The sequence below is a fragment of the Microcaecilia unicolor genome, chromosome 2 (assembly GCF_901765095.1).
Source record: "Microcaecilia unicolor chromosome 2, aMicUni1.1, whole genome shotgun sequence".
Classification (NCBI taxonomy): domain Eukaryota; kingdom Metazoa; phylum Chordata; class Amphibia; order Gymnophiona; family Siphonopidae; genus Microcaecilia; species Microcaecilia unicolor.
This window is the reverse complement of record NC_044032.1, coordinates 29,915,866-29,937,627: the sequence shown is the minus strand read 5'-3', so window position 1 is coordinate 29,937,627 and position 21,762 is coordinate 29,915,866. Positions and strand designations below refer to the sequence as shown.

The window sequence follows — 21,762 nt, the reverse complement described above, 5'->3', positions numbered from 1 at the left end:
TAGCCATATTGGGTTAGGTCAATGGTCCATCTAGCCCAGTATCCTGCTTCCAGCAATGGCCAATCCAGGTCACAAGTACCTGGCAGAAACCCAAATAGCAGCAACATTCCATGCTACCAATCCCTGGGCAAGCAGTGGTTTTCCCCGCGTCTTTCTCAATAGCGGACTATGGACTTTGCTGCCAGGAACTTGTCCAAACCTTTTTTAAACCCAGAAACAATAAACGTCATTATCATATCCTCTGGCAGCGAGTTCCAGAGCTTAACTATTCTTTGCATGAAAAAATGTTTCCTCCTATTTGTTTTATCAGAACAGAAAACAGCTTCCTTGGCTTCAGGAACAGGCTAAAATCCTTTCTCTTTCCAAAGACTTCTTCATAACAATCCATTGACTTCTACCTCCTGGTACCATACATTATCCTTTCCTATAATATGCATTACACCAATGGTCTCTAATTGTTCTCATACCTCACACTAACATTATCGGCTTTTGTCTGACCTAGAATGTAAACCACACTGAATCCTGGAAAGGGGATATTAGCAGTATACAAGAATTGATTTGATTTGATTGTATGTCCATGTAATTTCATTGAATATCTCCTGGTCTTTGTACTTTTCGCAAGAGTGAAAAATTTATTCACTTTTACCTACGTTCTATACCACTCAGGATTGTATAGACGTCAATCGTATCCCCCCTCAGCCGTCTCTGTTCCAAGCTGAAGAGCCCTAACCTCTTTAGCCTTTCCTCATGCGGGAGGAGTTCCATCCCCTTTATCATTTTGGTCGCTCTTCTTTGAACCTTTTCAAATTCTGCTATATCTTTTTTGAGATACAGCGAGCAGGATTCAGGGCAATACTCAAGGCGAGGTCACACCATGGAGCGATACAGAGGCATTATCATTTTCTTGGTCTTATTTTGCACCTGCATTTATAACTACTACTACTACTACTTAACATTTCTAGAGCGCTACTAGGGTTACGCAGCGCTGTACAGTTTAACAAAGAAGGATAGTCCCTGCTCAAAGGAGCTTACAATCTAAAGGACAAAATGCCAAGTTGGGGCAGTCTAGATTTCCTGCGTAGAGGTGTAGTGGTTAGGTGCCGGAGGCGACATTGAAGAGGTGGGCTTTGAGCAAGGCTTTGAAGATGGGCAGGGAGGGGGCAAGCATGTTCCAAGAATGGGGTGAGGCGAGGCAGAAAGGGCGGAGCCTGGAGTTGGCAGTGGTAGAGAAGGGTACCGAAAGGAGGGGTTTGTCTTGAGAGCAGAGGTTACGGGTAGGAACGTAAGGGGAGATGAGGGTAGAGAGGTAAGGAGGGGCTGCAGATATAACCAGCCTTATGATTTGTGTAACTGCAACTGCTTAAATATTAAACACAACAACACCAGGTTATAACGGGGGGGGGGGGGGCAATTATAAAATTGCCCCATGCTTTTTTTTTCTCTCAAGAGATTGTATTTCTTTTTAACTTTGTCCCAAGTCCATCATATTCGATTTACCTTCTCATTCTTTTGTTTCCTGAAGCCAACCGACTTCAGTCCATAAGGTACAATGCTGAGCAAGTGCTGGTTTTTGCAAGTCTCCTTTCTCAAAGCATTAGTATGGACCATTGGTTCTGAACCAGTGTGGGGACACGTTAGTGAGTCACCAAGTGCTGGGAGATGTGTCACCAAAAATTTCACATAGATAATAAGCCTATGCATTCTTTAACAACCACGTGTGCCTGCAGACTGGGGAGAGGAGAGAGTCAGGGGCAATGCGTTTTTACCAGCAAAAAAGGTGCCGGTACTCAAATGCCAGGCCACCCTTCATGGGTGGGGTGATCACTGAGGGACCCACCCCACAATAGCCAGGCCCCCTGCAACCAGTCACAGAATCTATGCCAAGGCAGAATCGGTGTGTAAAGCCTGAGCTCTTTCATTAAAACTTGGTGTTTATGGGTCAATTTTAGCAGACAATGGAAAAGGTGCCAGTACTCAGTACCCCCAAGTACCCCCTCAAAAAAAGCCCTGATTAAAACTAAAATGTTTAATACAGCAACACAAATATAATCATCTGCAGACTGCAATTACTTAGACTGAACTTCTCAACCAACCCCACTGCCACTAAGAGCCTTCTTTCATTTTGTGACCATAATCACATCTTTAGTGTAGAGTTTCCCACTAAAATGTTGTAGAATCCATGGTCATTCTCAATCTATAGTTCTTGGTGTATTTTGTCTAGTGAAAAAGGTGCCGGTACTCAAATGCCAGGGCCACCCTTCAGGGGTGGGGTGATCACTGAGGGACCCACCCTACAATAGCCAGGCCCCCTGCAACCAGTCACAGAATCTATGCCAAGGCAGAATCGGTGTGTAGAGCCTGAGCTCGTTCATTAAAACTTGGAGTCCATGGGTCAATTTTAGCAGACAATGGAAAAGGTGCCGGTACTCAATACCCCCAAGTACCCCCTCAAAAAAAGCCCTGCTTTTATCACATGTAGCAGTGATTTTGATTTCTACAGGCATTTCTTTTTCATTTAGGGGGCTTATCAACATGAGCTATTGTTAAGACATGTTATTTTACTGTTAACCCCTGTAATTAGCTTGATTGTTCTATACTTGGCTCACTTTTGATAATGTGATGTCATAATGCCTCATTCCACCAATGGCTAACAGCCAACCTCATCAGTGATGTCACAAAGGCCTGATCACTCACACGTGGGTCCCTTTATCCAGTGCGTTTGTTCTAGCAAATGAGGTGCCGGTACTCAAATGCCAGGGCCACCCTTTGGGGTGGGGTGATCACTGAGGGACCCACCCCACAATAACCAGGCCCCCTGCAACCAGTCACAGAATCTATGCCAAGGCAGCATCGGTGTGTAGAGCCTGAGCTCGTTCATTAAAACTTGGAGTCCATGGGTCAATTTTAGCAGACAATGGAAAAGGTGCCGGTACTCAATACCCCCAAGTACCCCCTCAAAAAAAGCCCTGCTTTTATCACATGTAGCAGTGATTTTGATTTCTACAGGCATTTCTTTTTCATTTAGGGGGCTTATCAACATGAGCTATTGTTAAGACATGTTATTTTACTGTTAACCCCTGTAATTAGCTTGATTGTTCTATACTTGGCTCACTTTTGATAATGTGATGTCATAATGCCTCATTCCACCAATGGCTAACAGCCAACCTCATCAGTGATGTCACAAAGGCCTGATCACTCACACGTGGGTCCCTTTATCCAGTGCGTTTGTTCTAGCAAATGAGGTGCCGGTACTCAAATGCCAGGGCCACCCTTCAGGGGTGGAGTGATCACTGAGGGACCCACCCCACAATAACCAGGCCCCCTGCAACCAGTCACAGAATCTATGACAAGGCAGCATTGGTGTGTAGAGCCTGAGCTCTTTCATTAAAACTTGGGGACCATGGGTCAATTTTAGCAGACAATGGAAAAGGTGCCAGTACTCAGTACCCCCAAGTACCCCCTCAAAAAAAGCCCTGATTAAAACTAAAATGTTTAATACAGCAACACAAATATAATCATCTACAGACTGCAATTACTTAGGCTGAACTTCTCAACCAATCCCACTGCCACTAAGAGCCTTCTTTCATTTTGTGACCATAATCACATCTTTAGTGTAGAGTTTCCCACTAAAGTGTTGTAGAATCCATGGTCATTCTCAATCTATAGTTCTTGGTGTATTTTGTCTAGTGAAAAAGGTGCCGGTACTCAAATGCCAGGGCCACCCTTTGGGGTGGGGTGATCACTGAGGGACACACCCTACAATAGCCAGGCCCCCTGCAACCAGTCACAGAATCTATGACAAGGCAGCATCGGTGTGTAGAGCCTGAGCTCGTTCATTAAAACTTGGAGTCCATGGGTCAATTTTAGCAGACAATGGAAAAGGTGCCGGTACTCAATACCCCCAAGTACCCCCTCAAAAAAAGCCCTGGTCAGGGGAATCGCAAACTTGGAAATAACCATAACTATTCCCTATTTTTGCTTCTCTACAACCTCCAGTGACCACTGCTGCTGTTAACACCAATCACAAATGTTGTAGGTCTGCATCCCCTCCCCCTTAGCAGTCACTACCACCGTATCTTTCTCATCTACATTGTTACTGTGATCACTTGCTGCCACTAGTCTGGGCTACAAAATTCTGCATTCTGCACCCTCCCGGGAGGCCCTGTTGACCACCAGTCTAGCCTCTGTGGCTGCAATCACTATCATTTCTTGCTTCAGAGGAGGAAGAAATTACTTAAAGAAAACATTCTTGCCCTTTTTCTACTTTCACCAGATCTAATCATTGAGTGGGAAGGATGACATTTAAAAGGAGGACTGATGGGATAGGGGCAGAGGCAGACTAACCATTCGAGCAACTGGGCAGTGCCCGAGGGCCCAGAGGCTCTGCCTGGATGCCCAACGCGCCGCTGGTGATCTAGTGGCCTCAGCAGGGGGGGGGGAGAACATGTTCTTTCCTGCCTGGCCTGCCGGGCTGCCACTATTCCCCCCTGCCCGGCACCACAGTATTTTAAAAATGGCGTACGAGTCTGCCCCTGGATAGGGGTATAAAAAAAGGATAAGCAAGGGTAGGGTAGTCTAGGAGCAGGGCCGCCGAGAGACTGGGCCGGGCCCGGGGCAAGGCCGCCCCTGGGGCCCTGCCCCCCCCCCCCTCCGAGGTCACCGCCGCTGCTCCCCCCCCCCCTCCACCCCCCCCCCCTCCGTCCACCACTGGGCCGGGCCCCCTGCATTGAAATCACAGCACCTCTCACCTCCGTTGTGAAAGCGCTACAGGCAGCAGGCCAGCAGATCGCTTCCCTTCGGGCCTCCTTCCCTCCCTGTGTCCCGCCCTCGCGGAAGTTACGTCAGACGAGGGCGGGACACAGGGAGGGTAGGAGGCCCGAAGGGAAGCGATCTGCTGCTTTCACATGGAGGTGAGAGGTGCTGTGATTTCAATGCAGGGGTCCCAGCCCGGTGGCAAATGGTCGATGACGGAGGGTGGGTGGGACTGCGGCGCTGGGCCCGGGGGATTTTGTCCCCTCTGCCCCCCCCCCTCGGCGGCTATGTCTAGGAGGGTTAAGCCTGGGGGGGAATGACAGAAATGAGTCTGGTACAATGGCATTGCTATAGGAGGGGAATCCTAGAAGTGACAAGTGAATCCCCCTCCCATATATACACACACACCTAGCTATCATGACTGAGACTAGGTGGTGGCTTGGATGAGAGACAACAGGGACTCAGGGATTGAATGTGAGTCTGGGTAATTGAATGATGACTTTGGAATGGTGAGAGTGGGGACCCAGGCACTGTACCCTTTAAGCAGAGTGAGAGTCCCCCAACTGCATTACTGCCAGTGGGGGATGGTGCTTCAATATTGTATTTCACTCAGTGGGAACAGGCAGGCTCCCTGGAATACATAGTAAATGACGGCAGATAAAGACCTATACGGTCCATCCAGTCTGCCCAATAAGATAAACTCATTGTATGTGGTATGCGATACTTTATACGTATACCCGAGTTTGATTTGTCCTTGCCATTTCAGGATAGGAGCCAACTTTTCAAAATGGTTGGGGGTGCTAAACATTTTTTATTTTTTTACAGGCATAAGTACATAAGTACATAAGTAGTGCCATACTGGGAAAGACCAAAGGTCCATCTAGCCCAGCATCCTGTCACCGACAGTGGCCAATCCAGGTCAAGGGCACCTGGCACACTCCCCAAACGTAAAAACATTCCAGACAAGTTATACCTAAAAATGCGGAATTTTTCCAAGTCCATTTAATAGCGGTCTATGGACTTGTCCTTTAGGAATCTATCTAACCCCTTTTTAAACTCCGTCAAGCTAACCGCCCGTACCACGTTCTCCGGCAACGAATTCCAGAGTCTAATTACACGTTGGGTGAAGAAAAATTTTCTCCGATTCGTTTTAAATTTACCACACTGTAGCTTCAACTCATGCCCTCTAGTCCTAGTATTTTTGGATAGCGTGAACAGTCGCTTCACATCCACCCGATCCATTCCACTCATTATTTTATACACTTCTATCATATCTCCCCTCAGCCGTCTCTTCTCCAAGCTGTGCGTCGTTCCTCCCCCCCCCCCCCCCCCCCCCCGGTACCTTAAAATCCTGTCTGCTGCAGTCTTCACCTGGGCAGTGGCATCGCCACTCATAGGCTGCCTGCAACCTGCACCAGGACCTCTTCCCTGAACAGTCCGGCCCCTCAATCCCCCTTTACTGTGCAAATATAACGAGATGCAAATTTTAAAAAACTGACATATTTCAATCACTCTACTATAGGTTAACAAATACAAATAAAACATAAAATGGAAAATATGATAATATTTTATTGAACTAAATACATTTTTCAATTAGCTTTCAGAGGCCAAAACCTCTTTCCTCAGGTCAGCACAGTATACTGCTGTTATGGTGGAGGGCAGCGCTTCACAATTGAACATGAAGAAAAGACAGTCCCTGCTCAAAAGAGCTTACAATCTAAATCAGGACAGACAGATAGGACCAATAAGGATAAGGGTAGAAGGACACATAGGAATGATTCTAAATGGAATGTTGCTACTATTGGAGATTCTAGATGGAATGTTAATGTTGCTATTCCGCTAGCAGCATTCCGTGTAGAAGCCTGCCCTTGCAGATCAGCAACACGGCCGCGCAGGCTTCTGTTTCTGTGAGTCTGACGTCCTGCACGTACGTGCAGGACGTCAGACTCACAGAAACAGAAGCCTGCGCGGCCGTGTTGCTGATCTGCAAGGGCAGGCTTCTACTACTACTATAAATCATTTCTATAGCGCTACCAGTCGTACGCAGCGCTTCACAATTGAACATGAAGAAAAGACAGTCCCTGCTCAAAAGAGCTTACAATCTAAATCAGGACAGACAGACAGACAGGACAAATAAGGGATACGGGTGGGACAGACAGATAGGACACATAAGGAAAGGGGACTATTGAAGAGAGGAAGACAAGATGAAGGTTACGAGCAGGTGACAAGTTAGGAGTCAAAAGCAGCATCAAACAGGTAGGCCTTTAGCCTGGATTTGAAGGCGGCCAGGGATGGAGCTTGACGTAATGGCTCAGGAAGCCCATTCCAGGCATAAGGTGCGGCGAGATAAAAGGAACGGAGTCTGGAGTTAGCGACGAAGGAGAAGGGAAATAGAATAATGTCAGCATAAAAATTCCCACTTCAGGCACAGGCAGCTCCTTGTGACTCTGGGCAAGTCCCTTAACTCTCCATTGCCCCATGTAAGCTGCATTGAGCCTGCCATGAGTGGGAAAGCGCAGGGTACAAATGTAACAAAAATAAAATAGATACTATTGGAGATTCTGCATGGAATGTTGCTACTATTGGAGATTCTACATGGAATGTTGCTATTCCACTAGCAACATTCCATGTAGAAGGCTGCGCAGGCTTCTGTTTCTGTGAGTCTGATGTCCTAGGACGTCAGACTCACAGAAGCAGAAGCCTGCGCGGCCACATTGGTGATCTGCAAGGGCCGACTTCTACATGGAATGTTGCTAGTGGAATAGCAACATTCCATGTAGAATCTCAAATAAATAGTAGCAACAGTGGAGGAGTGGCCTAGTGGTTAGGGTGGTGGACTTTGGTCTTGGGGAACTGGGTTCAATTCCCACTTCAGGCACAGGCAGCTCCTTGTGACTCTGGGCAAGTCACTTAACCCTCCATTGCCCCATGTAAGCTGCATTGAGCCTGCCATGAGTGGGAAAGTGCAGGGTACAAATGTAACAAATAATAATATTAATGAAACATCTAATAAGCACACATTAGAACATTCAGACAACATAGATACAATGCTTTTCTATAACACAGCTTATCATGTAGCTGAGGGGCCAAGTGCAGATATATAGACAAGGACAAGATGGGCGGAACAGTCTCTATGAAAAACACACACCAACTCAGAACTGCTCAGACTCAAAATGTGGACTATGAAATATTTGTGCCGAACAAAACTGCTTTGTTTTTGGCAGTTATTGTCAGACTTTGACATACAATGCAGCTAACATGGGGCAAGCCCATTTATTTTCTTGTAATGTCACCGACAGCTTGTGGTTAAGTCTCACTGTAGCATAAGCCTATTGAAACAGCAGGAGAAACTTGGCTGGACAACTGGAGTCTCCTGAAAGGGACATTGTCTTCTTAATTGTGGGAATATTAGAATGAATTGCTTCTATAGACTAGAATGACCACATTTTCTTCCAAATTGTTAGTCCTTCTTCCCTTCCCCCTCCCAGCACAAGCAAATTCATACTCATCTGCACTAAAACATATTCACTTTCTCCCTAGAAACACCCCCTTGCCAAATACTAATCTTTAGTAGCATAGTTAACGATGGGAAATAAAGGCCTGCATGGCCCTGTAGTCCTTTAATCTTGCTGCACCATATGCCTGGAATAGACTTCCTGAGCCGGTACGTCAAGCTCCATCTCTGGCCGTCTTCAAATCTAAGCTAAAAGCCCACCTTTTTGATGCTGCTTTTAACTCCTAACCCTTATTCACTTGTTCAGAACCCTTATTTTATCATCCTCACTTTAATATTCCCTTATCTCTTGTTTGTCCTGTTTGTCTGTCCTAATTAGATTGTAAGCTCTGTCGAGCAGGGACTGTCTCTTCATGTTCAAGTGTACAGCGCTGCGTACGTCTAGTAGCGCTATAGAAATGCTAAGTAGTAATAGTAGTAGTAGTCTTTGGGATTCCGGAATCTTGCTACTCTTTGGGATTCTGCAAGGAAACTTGCTACTCTTTGTCCTTTTCCCTTATTTGTCCTGTTTATCCTGATTGGAGTATAAGCTCTGTCGAGCAGGGACTGTCTCTTCATGTTCAAGTGCACAGCGCTGCGTATGTCTAGTAGCGCTATAGAAATAAGTAGTAGTAGTAGTAGTAGTCTGCTCAGTAAGGTCATTTTGAACCTCATTCTTTATTGGTTTTAATAAAGCCAGCAAACACACAAACAACTATTAGAAAGAAAAATCCAATCTTAGCCCCTCCTCCTCCCAGCTCCTACATGCTCCTTCCGTGAACCCTCACTCACACATCCACCTTCTCCCTCCAAAGAGATGGATGAGGAGAGATGTCATTGAGGTCTACAAAATCCTGAGTGGTGTAGAATGAGTAGAAGTAAAACGATTTTTTACTCATTCCAAAAGTACAAAGATTAGGGGACACTCAAGGAAATGACGTGGAAATACGTTTAAAACAAACAGGAGGAAATATTTTTTCACTGAATGCTCTGGAACTCTTTGCCGGAGGATGTGGTAACAGCGGTTAGCGTATCTGGGTTTAAAAAGGGTTTGGACAAATTCCAGGAGGAAAAGCTCATAGTCTGCTATTGAGGCAGACATGGGAAGCAACTGCTTGCCCTGGGATTGGTAGTATGGAGTGTTGTCACAATTTGGGTTTCTGCCAGGTATTTGTGACCTGGCTTGGCCACTGTCTGGAAAAGAGGATACTGGGCTAGATGGACGACTGGTCTGACCCAGTATGGCTACTCTTATGTTCTAAACCACCACAACCATACTGCCATACTTCAGGACCAGCTCCCACACCTTTCACATCCTCCGTCATCTGTGCTGTCAACAATTCCATCTCCAAAACAAAGTATACCTTCCCCTACCATTTCCTCAGCGTATGTAGGGGTGTAGGGTCCAGTCATCTTACTAACCACCTGTCCAGCCACAAAGTCAGATCTGCAATTTCCTCCTGCACTCATCCTCAAAAACTTTAAATCACTATATAGATACTCAGAATATAAAGCAGAGTTCTCTGCTCACCACAACCCTTCTTCCCCTGGTTCGTCATCCTACCCAATCTAAAGGGCCATAATACATATCCATTAAGTCCCACTACTGCCCTTGGCTCCTACATAATCCATGAGCTAACCCCCTTCCCCCCCCCCCCCCCCCCCATCATACTCTCGCAAAATTTCTTCCATCAATCCTCATTCTATCCAATCAAATGTTTTTTCAGTATCCAGGTTATCAATAGAAATCAAACAAAATAAAACACGGAAAAGAAAATAAGATACCTTTTTTTATTGGACATAACTTAATATATTTCTTGATTAGCTTTCGAAGGTTGCCCTTCTTCCTCAGATCGGAAATAAGCAAATGTGTTAGCAGATAGTATATATAAGAGAAACATCAAAGCATTACATACATGTAAATAATGAACTAAAAGCAAACCATTTTTTCTTTGGAAAGGATAATCTGCAACAGGGGATCATGGTATGAGGTTTAGAGTTGATAGACCCAAGAGTAACATTGGAAATATCTTTTCATTGATGCATAGAATGGTCTTCCACTGGAGATGAAAACAAAAACCCAATTTCAGAAGCAATCAAATAAGCACAGAAGCTCCTTTGTTGCAAAAGAGTGAAGAGAGAATGTCAGTTGGGGCTTAAGGCAATACAACAGGAATTAAATTGTACAGCCTCACAATTACTACTACTACTACTACTACTTAGCATTTCTATAGCGCTGCCAGGGTTACGCAGCGCTGTACAAGTTTAAACATGGGGAAGGACAGTCCCTGCTCAAGAGAGCTTACAATCTAAAGGTTACAAACTATGTAGTCAGTGTAGGTATCATGAATGGGGAAGGTGGTTAGGCGCCAAAAGCAAGGGAGAAGAGATGGGCTTTGAGTAAGGACTTGAAGATGGGCGGGGAGGGCGCATGGCGTATGGGCTCGGGAAGTCTGTTCCAGGCATAAGGTGATGCGAGGCAGAAGGGGCGGAGTCTGGAGTTAGCGGATCATGTGTGTTCTCCATCCCTTTCCAATTCCATCACCAGTTTTTTTTGTCTCCACCAGATATCCACTACCATTTCCTTCAAAAAAATATTTTCTGACATTGCTCCTGAGTCTACCTCCTGATAATTTCATTTCATGTCCTCTCATACTACAGTTTTCCCTAATGGAAAAATTCATTTGTTTCATTAATACCTTTGTTATTTAAATATTATTACCAGACGCACGCAGCGCTGAACCCATGACACAAAGAGACAGTCCCTGCTCAAAAGAGCTTACAATCTAAATAATACAGACAGACAAGACAGTTACGGGTGAGGGAAGTAATGGGTGAGAAGGGAGGAAGGGACAAGGGGAGGGCAATTGCAGCGCTGAACCCATGACACAAAGAGACAGTCCCTGCTCAAAAGAGCTTACAATCTAAATAATACAGACAGACAAGACAGTTACGGGTGAGGGAAGTAATGGGTGAGAAGGGAGGAAGGGACAAGGGGAGGGCAATTGCAGCGCTGAACCCATGACACAAAGAGACAGTCCCTGCTCAAAAGAGCTTACAATCTAAATAATACAGTCAGGCAAGACAGTTACGGGTGAGGGAAGTAATGGGTGAGAAGGAAGGAAGGGACAATTGAGTAGTGGCTAGGAGCTAAAAGCAGCAGTGAAAAGGTGGGTTTTCAGCATAGATTTGAAAACAGGTAGAGATGGAGCTAGACGTATAGGTCCAGGAAGTCTATTCCAGGCATAAGGTGATGCGAGGCAGAAGGGGCGGAGTCTGGAGTTAGCGGTGGTGGAGAAGGGTACAGATAGGAGTGATTTGTTCTGAGAGCGGAGGTTACGAATGGGAACATACAGTTCTGATCTCCTATTGAGTTGTCTGTTTCTACGGTTCTATGCCACATGAAGAGAAGGCTTTCAGAAAAGTTTAATCAGTAAAACCAATAAAGGCAAGGCACAATTGTTTTACATATGCTTGGATTACGACTTGTAAGCTACTGACCTGAAATAACAAGTACAGTTGACAGTCCTGTATTAGCACTAATGGCATTTGTGATGAATAGATACAACATATAGTTATTAATTTTCATTGCATGCACATTTTCTTGTATATACTACTACTTATCATTGCTATAGCACTACTAGACGTATGCAGCGCTGTACACTTGAACATGAAGAGACAGTCCCTGCTCGACAGAGCTTACAATCTAATCAGGACAAATAGGACAAATAAGGGATAAGGACAAAGAGTAGCAAGATTCCATTCAGAATAGCAACATTCCGTTCAGAATCCCAAAGAGTAGCAAGATTCCGGAATCCCAAAGACTACTACTAATCATTTCTGTAGCACTACTAGACGTATGCAGCGCTGTACACTTGAACATGAAGAGACAGTCCCTGCTCGACAGAGCTTACAATCTAATTAGGACAGACAAACAGGACAAACAAGAGATAAGGGAATATTAAAGTGAGGATGATAAAACAAGGGTTCTGAATAAGTGAATAAGGGTTAGGAGTTAAAAGCAGCATCAAAAAGGTGGGCTTTTAGCTTAGATTTGAAGACGGCCAGAGATGGAGCTTGATGTACTGGCTCAGGAAGTCTATTCCAGGCATATGGTGCAGCAAGATAAAAGGAACGGAGTCTGGAGTTAGCAGTGGAGGAGAAGGGTGCAGATAAGAGAGATTTACCCAGTGAACGGAGTTCCCGGGGAGGAATGTAGGGAGAGATGAGAGTGCAGAGGTACTGAGGAGCTGCAGAGTGAATGCACTTATCCTATATAATAAAACGCACCTCCAAGATTCTGAAGCTGACTGCATGGCTGAGGCATTCCTGCTCTCTGTATCCATCTCCTGAATTGACATCACGTACTTCCGGGTTCGTCACGAGCAGAAGTGACCAACCACACGAGGTTTCTCGGCTTCAGAATGTTGGAGGTGCATTCTATTAAATAGGATTGGTCAGTTCCTTGAAGCACAGCCAGAGCTCAGCGTCCTGCACAGTAACGCTCAGACACCAAAGAGAGAGGGGGGGAGGGGGGCCTGACACCAGAGGGGGGGGAGGTATCTCTGTCACACACGCTCTCTCTCTCTCACAGTCAATGTCTTTCTCTCTCTCACTCTCACACACTGTCTCTCACACACTCTATGTCTCACACTGTATCACATTCACTCTCTATGTGTCACACAGTCACTCACACACTCTCTTGGTCTCATACACTCAGTCTCACAGAGAGTCTGTGTCTCACACACACTCTCTCTCACACACTGTATCTGTGTGAAACACACTCTCTTTCTCACACACACTGTGTCTTACATGCACACTTGCACACACTCTCATTCTCACACACACACTCTCTCTCACACAGACACACTCACACCCAGACTCTCTCTCTCTCACACACACACACTCGCACATTCACTCTCTCTCTCTCACACACAGTCACTCTCACATACACTCTCTCAAACATACACACTCCGAGGAAAACCTTGCTACCGCCTGTTTCATTTGTGTCAGAAACGGGCCTTTTTTAATAGTAGGTCAATAAGAGGAGTTTGAACTGTATGCGGAAACGGATAGTTTACCCGTTAAACTAGTACTCTGTAAAACATTTTTGCTTTTGAAACAACTCTGCCCTTGTGTGGCTGTGCAGCCCATAGAACTGGTACTGACTAAAGCCCAGAGAGACTTAAAGCTCGATTTCTCACCTACTCAAAATCCTGGGAGCCCCAAAAGGGAGGATGGACTCCCAGATTATTATAATCTGCAGAAAACAGCGGCACGACAATAAATCTGTGCTTGTATGTCTGCGGAGGGAGTGGAACAGGGCTTAACTTTTTAAAACATGCAGTCTCCTCTACAATATACACAGCATATTTGTGTCACAATCAATCAGTCACACTTTTTACATTCACCACAGGTTCTTACACTCGACACACTGTACACAGATTCAAACCTTTATTATAGCATCATCTCATACAGTAGAATCTCTGAAATGTATCAGTACAAATCCCATTAGCTACATTTACAGTCATGTGATACACTGTAACTATCACACAAAAGACTTTCTCTGATATTTACACTAGAGCAGTAATTGCTACAGCTCATATTATACACACAGCAACACATGTGTACTTTCTACCATACTGTACAGAAGCCCTTGATGAATAACATCAACAATCGCGCCATAACACTCGTCCAACCAGCGTGTATGCACAATGCTTTGGACTCTAAAGAGTCTTATAGACTTACCAATAAGAAACAAAGTCAGATCGTCAAGATCTTACCTAAACCTACACTACCCAAATTGCAAAGGACTGAAATACAAAACAACTTACGCAGCCGGCTTCTCCTACATAAGCGCACAACTATGGAATGGGCTCCCAAGAGCTGTGAAAACAATCCACGACCACTTGAACTTCAGGAAATCACTAAAAACCAACCTCTTCTAAAAAGGCCTACCCCAACGACCCCACGTAACCCTCTTCACCTACCAACACGGCACGACTATGATCGAACAGGACATCACGCAATCTTCATCCATTCCGACCCTCCACTTATACTACTACTACTACTACTACTATTTAGCATTTCTATAGTGCTACAAGGCATACGCAGCGCTGCACAAACATAGAAGAAAGACAGTCCCTGCTCAAAGAGCTTACAATCTAATAGACAAAAAAATAAATAAAGTAAGCAAATCAAATCAATTAATGTGAACGGGAAGGAAGAGAGGAGGGTAGGTGGAGGCGAGTGGTTACAAGTGGTTACGAGTCAAAAGCAATGTTAAAGAGGTGGGCTTTCAGTCTAGATTTAAAGGTGGCCAAGGATGGGGCAAGGCGTAGGGGCTCAGGAAGTTTATTCCAGGCGTAGGGTGCAGCGAGACAGAAGGCGCGAAGTCTGGAGTTGGCAGTAGTGGAGAAGGGAACAGATAAGAAGGATTTATCCATGGAGCGGAGTGCACGGGAAGGGGTGTAGGGAAGGACGAGTGTGGAGAGATACTGGGGAGCAGCAGAGTGAGTACATTTATAGGTTAGTAGAAGAAGTTTGAACAGGATGCGAAAACGGATAGGGAGCCAGTGAAGGGTCTTGAGGAGAGGGGTAGTATGAGTAAAGCGACCCTGGCGGAAGATGAGACGGGCAGCAGAGTTTTGAACCGACTGGAGAGGGGAGAGGTGACTAAGTGGGAGGCCAGCAAGAAGCAGATTGCAGTAGTCTAAACGAGAGGTTTATACCTCATACGATCACTATACAACCTTGCATTTGTTATCCACCGACTGGGCAAACGCCTCTGACGGTACTATGTAAGCCACATTGAGCCTGCAAACAGGTGGGAAAATGTGGGGTACAAATGCAACAAATAAAATAAAAACGATCTATGAACTAACTAACTTCCACAAACTACTGAAGACCCATCTCTTTAACAAGGCATACCACAAAGAGCAACAAATGTGAACTCCTCCACATATATTCAGAACTGTAATACAAACTCTATCATGTTCTATCATTATCATGTTACCCAAGATCCTTCTGTAATACTAAATGTTTATTTCCTTATATATTTCCACCATTCATGATGTATTGTAAGCCACATTGAGCCTGCAAAGAGGTGGGAAAATGTGGGATACAAATGCAATAAATAAATAAATAAAAAGTAGCAAACAACAGACTGTATAACAGAAAATTATGGATTTTTTTTTGGCAGGGGGGAGGGAACAGGGGGAAATAAGGGTATACCAGCATTTTGCCTGTCCACATTCTGGTGTAGGTGGAAGCTTATGTGTCTCTTGCTTAACTACCTCCTTATCAAAAGGACATTGTTCAGTTAAACCTCGATGAAACAGGACTGACAATTTGATTACGGATTGCATGCTAAGTAAGCAAGTCTCTTGCTGCACATTCTCAGTACCCCTTCGCAAATAACTAGGTAGGCGAACAATCCACAGTCCAAGTTTCCAGGTTTATTAAACATTTGATATCCCACCCATTGCAATAAACCTCTGAGCGGCTTACAGAACCTAATTACAGAAGCTGCATAAATCAGAGAGATTGGAAGTTACAATTTATAATAGAAAGGAGAGTAAAGGTCAGTTGCACCCTACGGACTTGGACTACCCTTTTGCACATCCCATCTGGAGTAGCCTATTGGTTAAGAACCTGGGGAACTGGGTTCAATTCCCTGCAATTCCCTGTGACCCTAGGCAAGTCATTTAACCCTCCATTGCCCCCCAGGTGTAAAAATTTAGATTGTGAGCCCACTAGGGACAAAGAAATTACCTGTATATAATAAATGTAAACTAGTTTGGTTATACTACAGAAATAGGGTTACCTTATTTTGCCCTCTCAAAAAGAGGGCACATGTCCCGCCCCCTGCCCCTCCCCACCCCTCCCCACCCACACCCTGCCCTGGGGCACATATTCCCATCTCCTGCCACTCCCGTCACCTCCCCTCCCCTTACTTACTATCTACTACTCTGGTGGTCTAGTGACCTCTGTCCTTGCCCTGCATCCTGTTGCTGTGACGGTCTCGGGATTCAAAATGGCCGCCGAGAGTACACCACTACCATAGCCCTAAGGGGTAAAGGGGGGCACCTACATGTGGGTACAGTGGGTTTCAGGTGGGTTTTGAAGGGCTCACATTTACCACCACAAGTGTAACAGATAGGGGAGGATTGGCCTGGGTCTGTCTGCCTGAAGTGCACTGCAGTACCCACTAAAACTGCTCCAGGGACCTACATACTGCTGTCAGGGAGCTGGGTATGACATTTGAGGCTGGCATAGAGGCTGTCAAAAAATATTTTTTAAGTTTTTTTTTTTTAGGGTGGGAGGCAGTTAGTGACCACTGGGGGTGTAAGGGGAGGTCATCCCCAGTTCCCTCTGGTGGTCATCTGGTCAGTTTGGGCACCTTTTTGAGACTTGGTCGCAAGAAAAAATGGACCAAGTAAAGTCGGCCAAGTGCTCGTCAGGGACGCCCTTCTTTTCTCCATTATCGGCCAAGGACACCCATGTGTTAAGCACGCCCCAGTCCCGCCTTCGCTATGCTTCTGACACGCCCCCGTTAACTTTGGTCGTCCCCGCAATGGAAAGCACTTGAGGACACCTAAAATTGGCTTTCGATTATGCCGATTTGGGGCGACCCTGGGAGAAGGACGCCCATCTTGCAATTTGTGTCGAAAGATGGGCGCCCTTCTCTTTCGAAAATAAGCCTGACAGTCTCCTTCCAATGCCAGACACATTACTAAGGCGGATTAGGTGCTAACGTGTGTTTAGCACAGCTTTAAATGGCGTACCGTTTGACACGACAGTAAAGAGTGGGATGTGAAAGGAGGCTCAACAAACAATGGGATTACATCAAACTTTAATGGCAATTTGGTATAGCCAAAGAACAAATGACACAATAGACTCAATGCATTTCAGCACAGAAAGTGCCTGCCTCAGCAAATCAAAATGGAAGAATATCAAAATTATTGTGTAAAAATAAAACAATAGAAAATAAATAAATATATAAAATGATAGACCACTATAGAGAGTAAAGCAGTGGCGTTCCTAGCCAGGATGGCACCCGGGGCGGATCGCCAATGCGCCCCCCCCCCCAGGTACAGCGCCCCCGCCCCCGGGCAAAATGACACCTCCCCCCGGCGAAATGACACCCCCCGGGTGCACACCGCTGGGGGGGGGGTGCTGCGGCACGTGCCTGTCGGCTCCGAAAAGTTCGCTAACTTCGCTCGTTCGCTGCAGCTCCCTCTGCCCCGGAACAGGAAGTAACCTGTTCCGGGGCAGAGGGAGCTGCAGCGAACGAGCGAAGATAGCGAACTCGGAGCCAGGCGCATGCCGCGGCACCCCCCAGCGGCGTGCACCCGGGGCGGACCGCCCCCGCCGCCCCCCCCCCCTTGGTATGCCACTGGAGTAAAGCATCTTAATCATAGTAAACATTGGTTGAAAGGAGAAAGGGAATGGGACTTCAAATATCGGCTTTCTGTGGTTACAGTCAAAGCGGTTTACAAATTATATACAGGTATTTATTTTGTACCTGAGGCAATGGAGGGTTAAGTGACTTGCCCAGAGTCACAAGGAGCTGCAGTGGGAATTGAAGAACAAAAAATAAAACAGGGTAAGCGAGAATGATACTGAACCCAAGTAAAACCGAGCTTCTCTGGGTCCCTAACACAAGTGGATACATGCCTGACATCAAAATCTCTTTTGGGAAGTACAAGTTCCCCCTCAAAGCACAAGTCAGAAACCTTGGAATACAGTTAGATTCAACACTTACTCTGATTCTCCAAATCCAAGCAACTTTCAAGAGCTGCTTCTACTATTTGCAACAGCTATGCTGCCTCTCTCGTTACATCGAGAAGGTAAATCTTATCCCAGTTGTGCATGCCATGACAGCATCAAGACTGGATTACTGTAATGCACTATACAACGGTCTGACTACAAAGGGCCTTCACCAGCTCCAATTAATTCAGAATGCTGCAGCAAGACTAATAGAAGGTTGCAAGCGAGGTGACCACATCACACCATTTTTGCAAAAGCTTCACTGGCTACCAGCACAATACAGGGCTAAATTTAAAACTCTCTGTCTGATCTTCACAGCACTTAAAAGAAATGGCCCCAAGTACCGGAAGTATAGGATGATCCTCTACACACCTCCAAGGACACTAAGGTCCTCTCAAGGACTATCACTAACCACACCCTCTCCAAAAGACATTACACAAAGCGAGCCTTCTCCGGAGTAGCCCCCACACTCTGGAATGCATTGCCTGAAAGGCTCCACTTAACACAAGACTATCTGTACTTCAGGAAGCAGGTGAAAGCTTGGCTCTTCAACCAAGCCTTTAATGGAAGAAGTAACTAACTCGTTAGTCTCACTCACACTCACAAGGAGTGACTCGGGCTGCACATACTGCAGCAGGACATGTTTCTCCACTCCTACCCTAGCTGAGATAACATTTAACCATCTCGATGACATCATGTGCAACTTTCTACAAACTAATCACATTACTTTCTAATTCTTCTTACTCTCTTACGTATCTATATGTTCCTTCTTTAATTATACCCTACACTGTCGATTAAAATGTTCTATTACATATTGTGTTGACATTATACCAGACAGTGTCAATTAAACTATTTTATTACATACTGTGTTGACATTGTAAGTAGTATACTATGCCATTGTTATTCGAATATTTTTACTGCTGTAATTGTCTATTGCTTATGTTTGATTTATTCTTACTATACATCGCCTTACTACTACTACTACTATTTAGCATTTCTATAGCGCTACAAAGCATACGCAGCACTGCACAAACATAGAAGAAAGACAGTCCCTGCTCAAAGAGCTTACAATCTAGTAGACAAAAAATAAAGCAAACAAATCAATTAATGTGTAGAGGAAAGAGGAGAGGAGGGTAGGTGGAGGCGAGTGGATACAAGTGGTTACGAGTCAAAAGCAATGTTAGAGGTGGGCTTTCAATCTAGATTTAAAGATGGTCAAGGATGGGGCAAGACGTAGGGGCTCAGGAAGTCTATTCCAGGCATAGGGTGCAGCAAGACAGAAGGAGCGAAGTCTGGAGTTGGCAGTAGCGGAGAAGGGAACGGATAAGAAGGATTTATCCAGGGGACAGAGTGCACGGGAAGGGGTGTAGGGAAGGACGAGTGTGGAGAGATACTGGGGAGCAGCAGAGTGAGTACATTTATAGGTTAGTAGAAGAAGTTTGAACAGGATACAAAAACGGATAGGGAGCCAGTGAAGCGACTTGAGGAGAGGGGTAGTATGAGTAAAGCGACCCTGGCGGAAGACGAGACGGGCAGCAGAGTTTTGAACCGACTGGAGAGGGGAGAGGTGACTAAGTGGGAGGCCAGCAAGAAGCAGATTGCAGTAGTCCAAACAAGAGGTGACAAGGGTGTGGATGAGGGTTTTGGTAGAGTGCTCAGAAAGAAAGGGGCGGATTTTACAGATGTTGTAAAAAGAAAGAAACGACAGGTCTTGGCGATCTGCTGGATATGAGCAGAGAAGGAGAGAGAAGAGTCAAAGATAACCCCAAGGTTTCGAGCCTTGAGTGAATTCCTTCAAAAAGGTGGTAAATAAAGCCTAATAAATAAATAAATATATAGAATTTGGGGAAAAGTGCTTAGTGCAGATCTAGCGTCCATTTTTGAGCACTTTTTATAGAATCCGACTCTGTTTACACATGTGCAACGGTACGCATATGCACACACTATGGGGAAAGATCATGCACTCATCCTCTTCGCACATAGTGCACACTCCTTGTGAACAAATACACGCTCTTTCACAAGAGCATGCACTTTCAATGTCACACAAAATAAAATCCAACAGTTTTGTGTCATTTCCTCTTGTTTTTGGCACAAAATGACACAAAACAACTTTTGGAAATGTTACTTGACATGTCCCATGTCATCTGAAATGAAAGCACATCTCTAGTGAAAGACGTATGAGAACGAAGAAGAGAGCGCTGTGCAGAGGAGACAAAGAAATATAAATGCACTGACATTTTTAAACACTTTTTACAACTATTTCACTTTATTTTATGGACTCACACTGCTTATCCACTCCCTAGCCTAATAGTGCAAGCTCCTCGTGAACAGAGTCTTCTGAAAATCGTTCAAAGACATCGGCAAATAAGAAAGAAAACATAAACTGCGTTGTTTGTTGCTCATGCTCATATCTTTTAAACTGGAAGAAATCACTTACGTAATCATGTATCCAAGTGACATTCATTTTTAATTTTGCAATTTTTATATTACCTCACCCATTAAGATTAGAAATATAAACATGTCAAATTTGGTTTTAAGCACTTCCATCAAAGTTTCCTTAAATAAGTCTGACAAATTGTTCAAAAGCTTTATCACTTTCACCTTCAACCATGCACTACTAGATTTTTAAGTGTCCCCTGATTGAATCCTTTTAAAAACTTATTACAACACTAGTAAAACATGCCTGTTTCTGGAGCAAATGAAACGGGCGTTAGCAAGGTTTTCCTCCCGAACCCCCCCCCTCCCTACCCACCCCTTCGGCGTTGTGAAGCCACTGACCGCTATTGCTCCGCACCTCGTCAACACACGCCACCTTCATCTCCTGAGTTGTGAAGCCACTGACGCCATTGCTCCGCCCTTGACGTCATCACGTTTGACGCAAGGGTGGGGCCCAGAGACAGTGATTTCGGTGGCTTCACCACCACGAACCCTTCGAACCCGAAGGACGTGCCCGAAGGAAGTGACACTGACGTCAGTGTCCTCAGAACGTTGAGGGTGAGTTTTATTAGGATCATCACATTCTCTCTCAACCATTTCTCCAGTGAACATCCCTGGTATTTCTTCCAATAACATTATTTGTGAAAAATAAACTCTTGCATTGCCATCGTGAGACTTTTCAAGCTGACTAGGATAAATGTCTCCTTGAAATGACCTTTCTACTACTACTACTACTTAACATTTCTAGAGCGCTACTAGGGTTACGCAGCGCTGTACAATTTAACAAAGAGAGACAGTCCCTGCTCAAAGAGCTTACAATCTAATAGACAAGTGAACGGTCGGTCCGATAGGGGCAGTCAAATTGGGGCAGTCTGGATTCACTGAACGGTAAGGGTTAGGTGCCGAACGCAGCATTGAAGAGGTGGGCTTTAAGCAAAGATTTGAAGACGGGCAGGGAGAGGGCTTGGCGTAAGGGTTCAGGAAGGTTGTTCCAAGCATAGGGTGAGGCGAGGCAGAATGAGCGGAGCCTGGAGTTGGCGGTGGTGGAGAAGGGTACTGAGAGGAGGGATTTATCCCGTGAACGGAGGTTACGGGTGGGAACGTAAGGGGAGATGAGGGTAGAAAGATAGTGAGGGGCAGCAGACTGAGTGCATTTGTAGGTAAGAAGGAGAAGCTTGAATTGAATGCGGTATCTGATCGGAAGCCAGTGAAGTGACCTGAGGAGAGGGGTGATATGAGTATATCGGTTCTGGCGGAATATGAGACCTTTCCCCCTAGACATACTTCTTTCCCCTTAGACATACTTCTTG

At 45.3% G+C, this 21,762-nt stretch overlaps 1 long non-coding RNA gene across 1 annotated transcript; it reads left to right on the top strand.

Annotated features, from left to right (window-relative positions):
* Positions 1 to 587: 587 nt before the first annotated feature.
* LOC115462288 lies at positions 588 to 21,140 on the top strand. Its single transcript, XR_003940802.1, has 3 exons — positions 588 to 670; positions 2,201 to 2,206; positions 21,127 to 21,140. It is a non-coding gene; the product is annotated as an uncharacterized LOC115462288 (long non-coding RNA).
* The last annotated feature ends 622 nt before the right edge of the window (positions 21,141 to 21,762 follow it).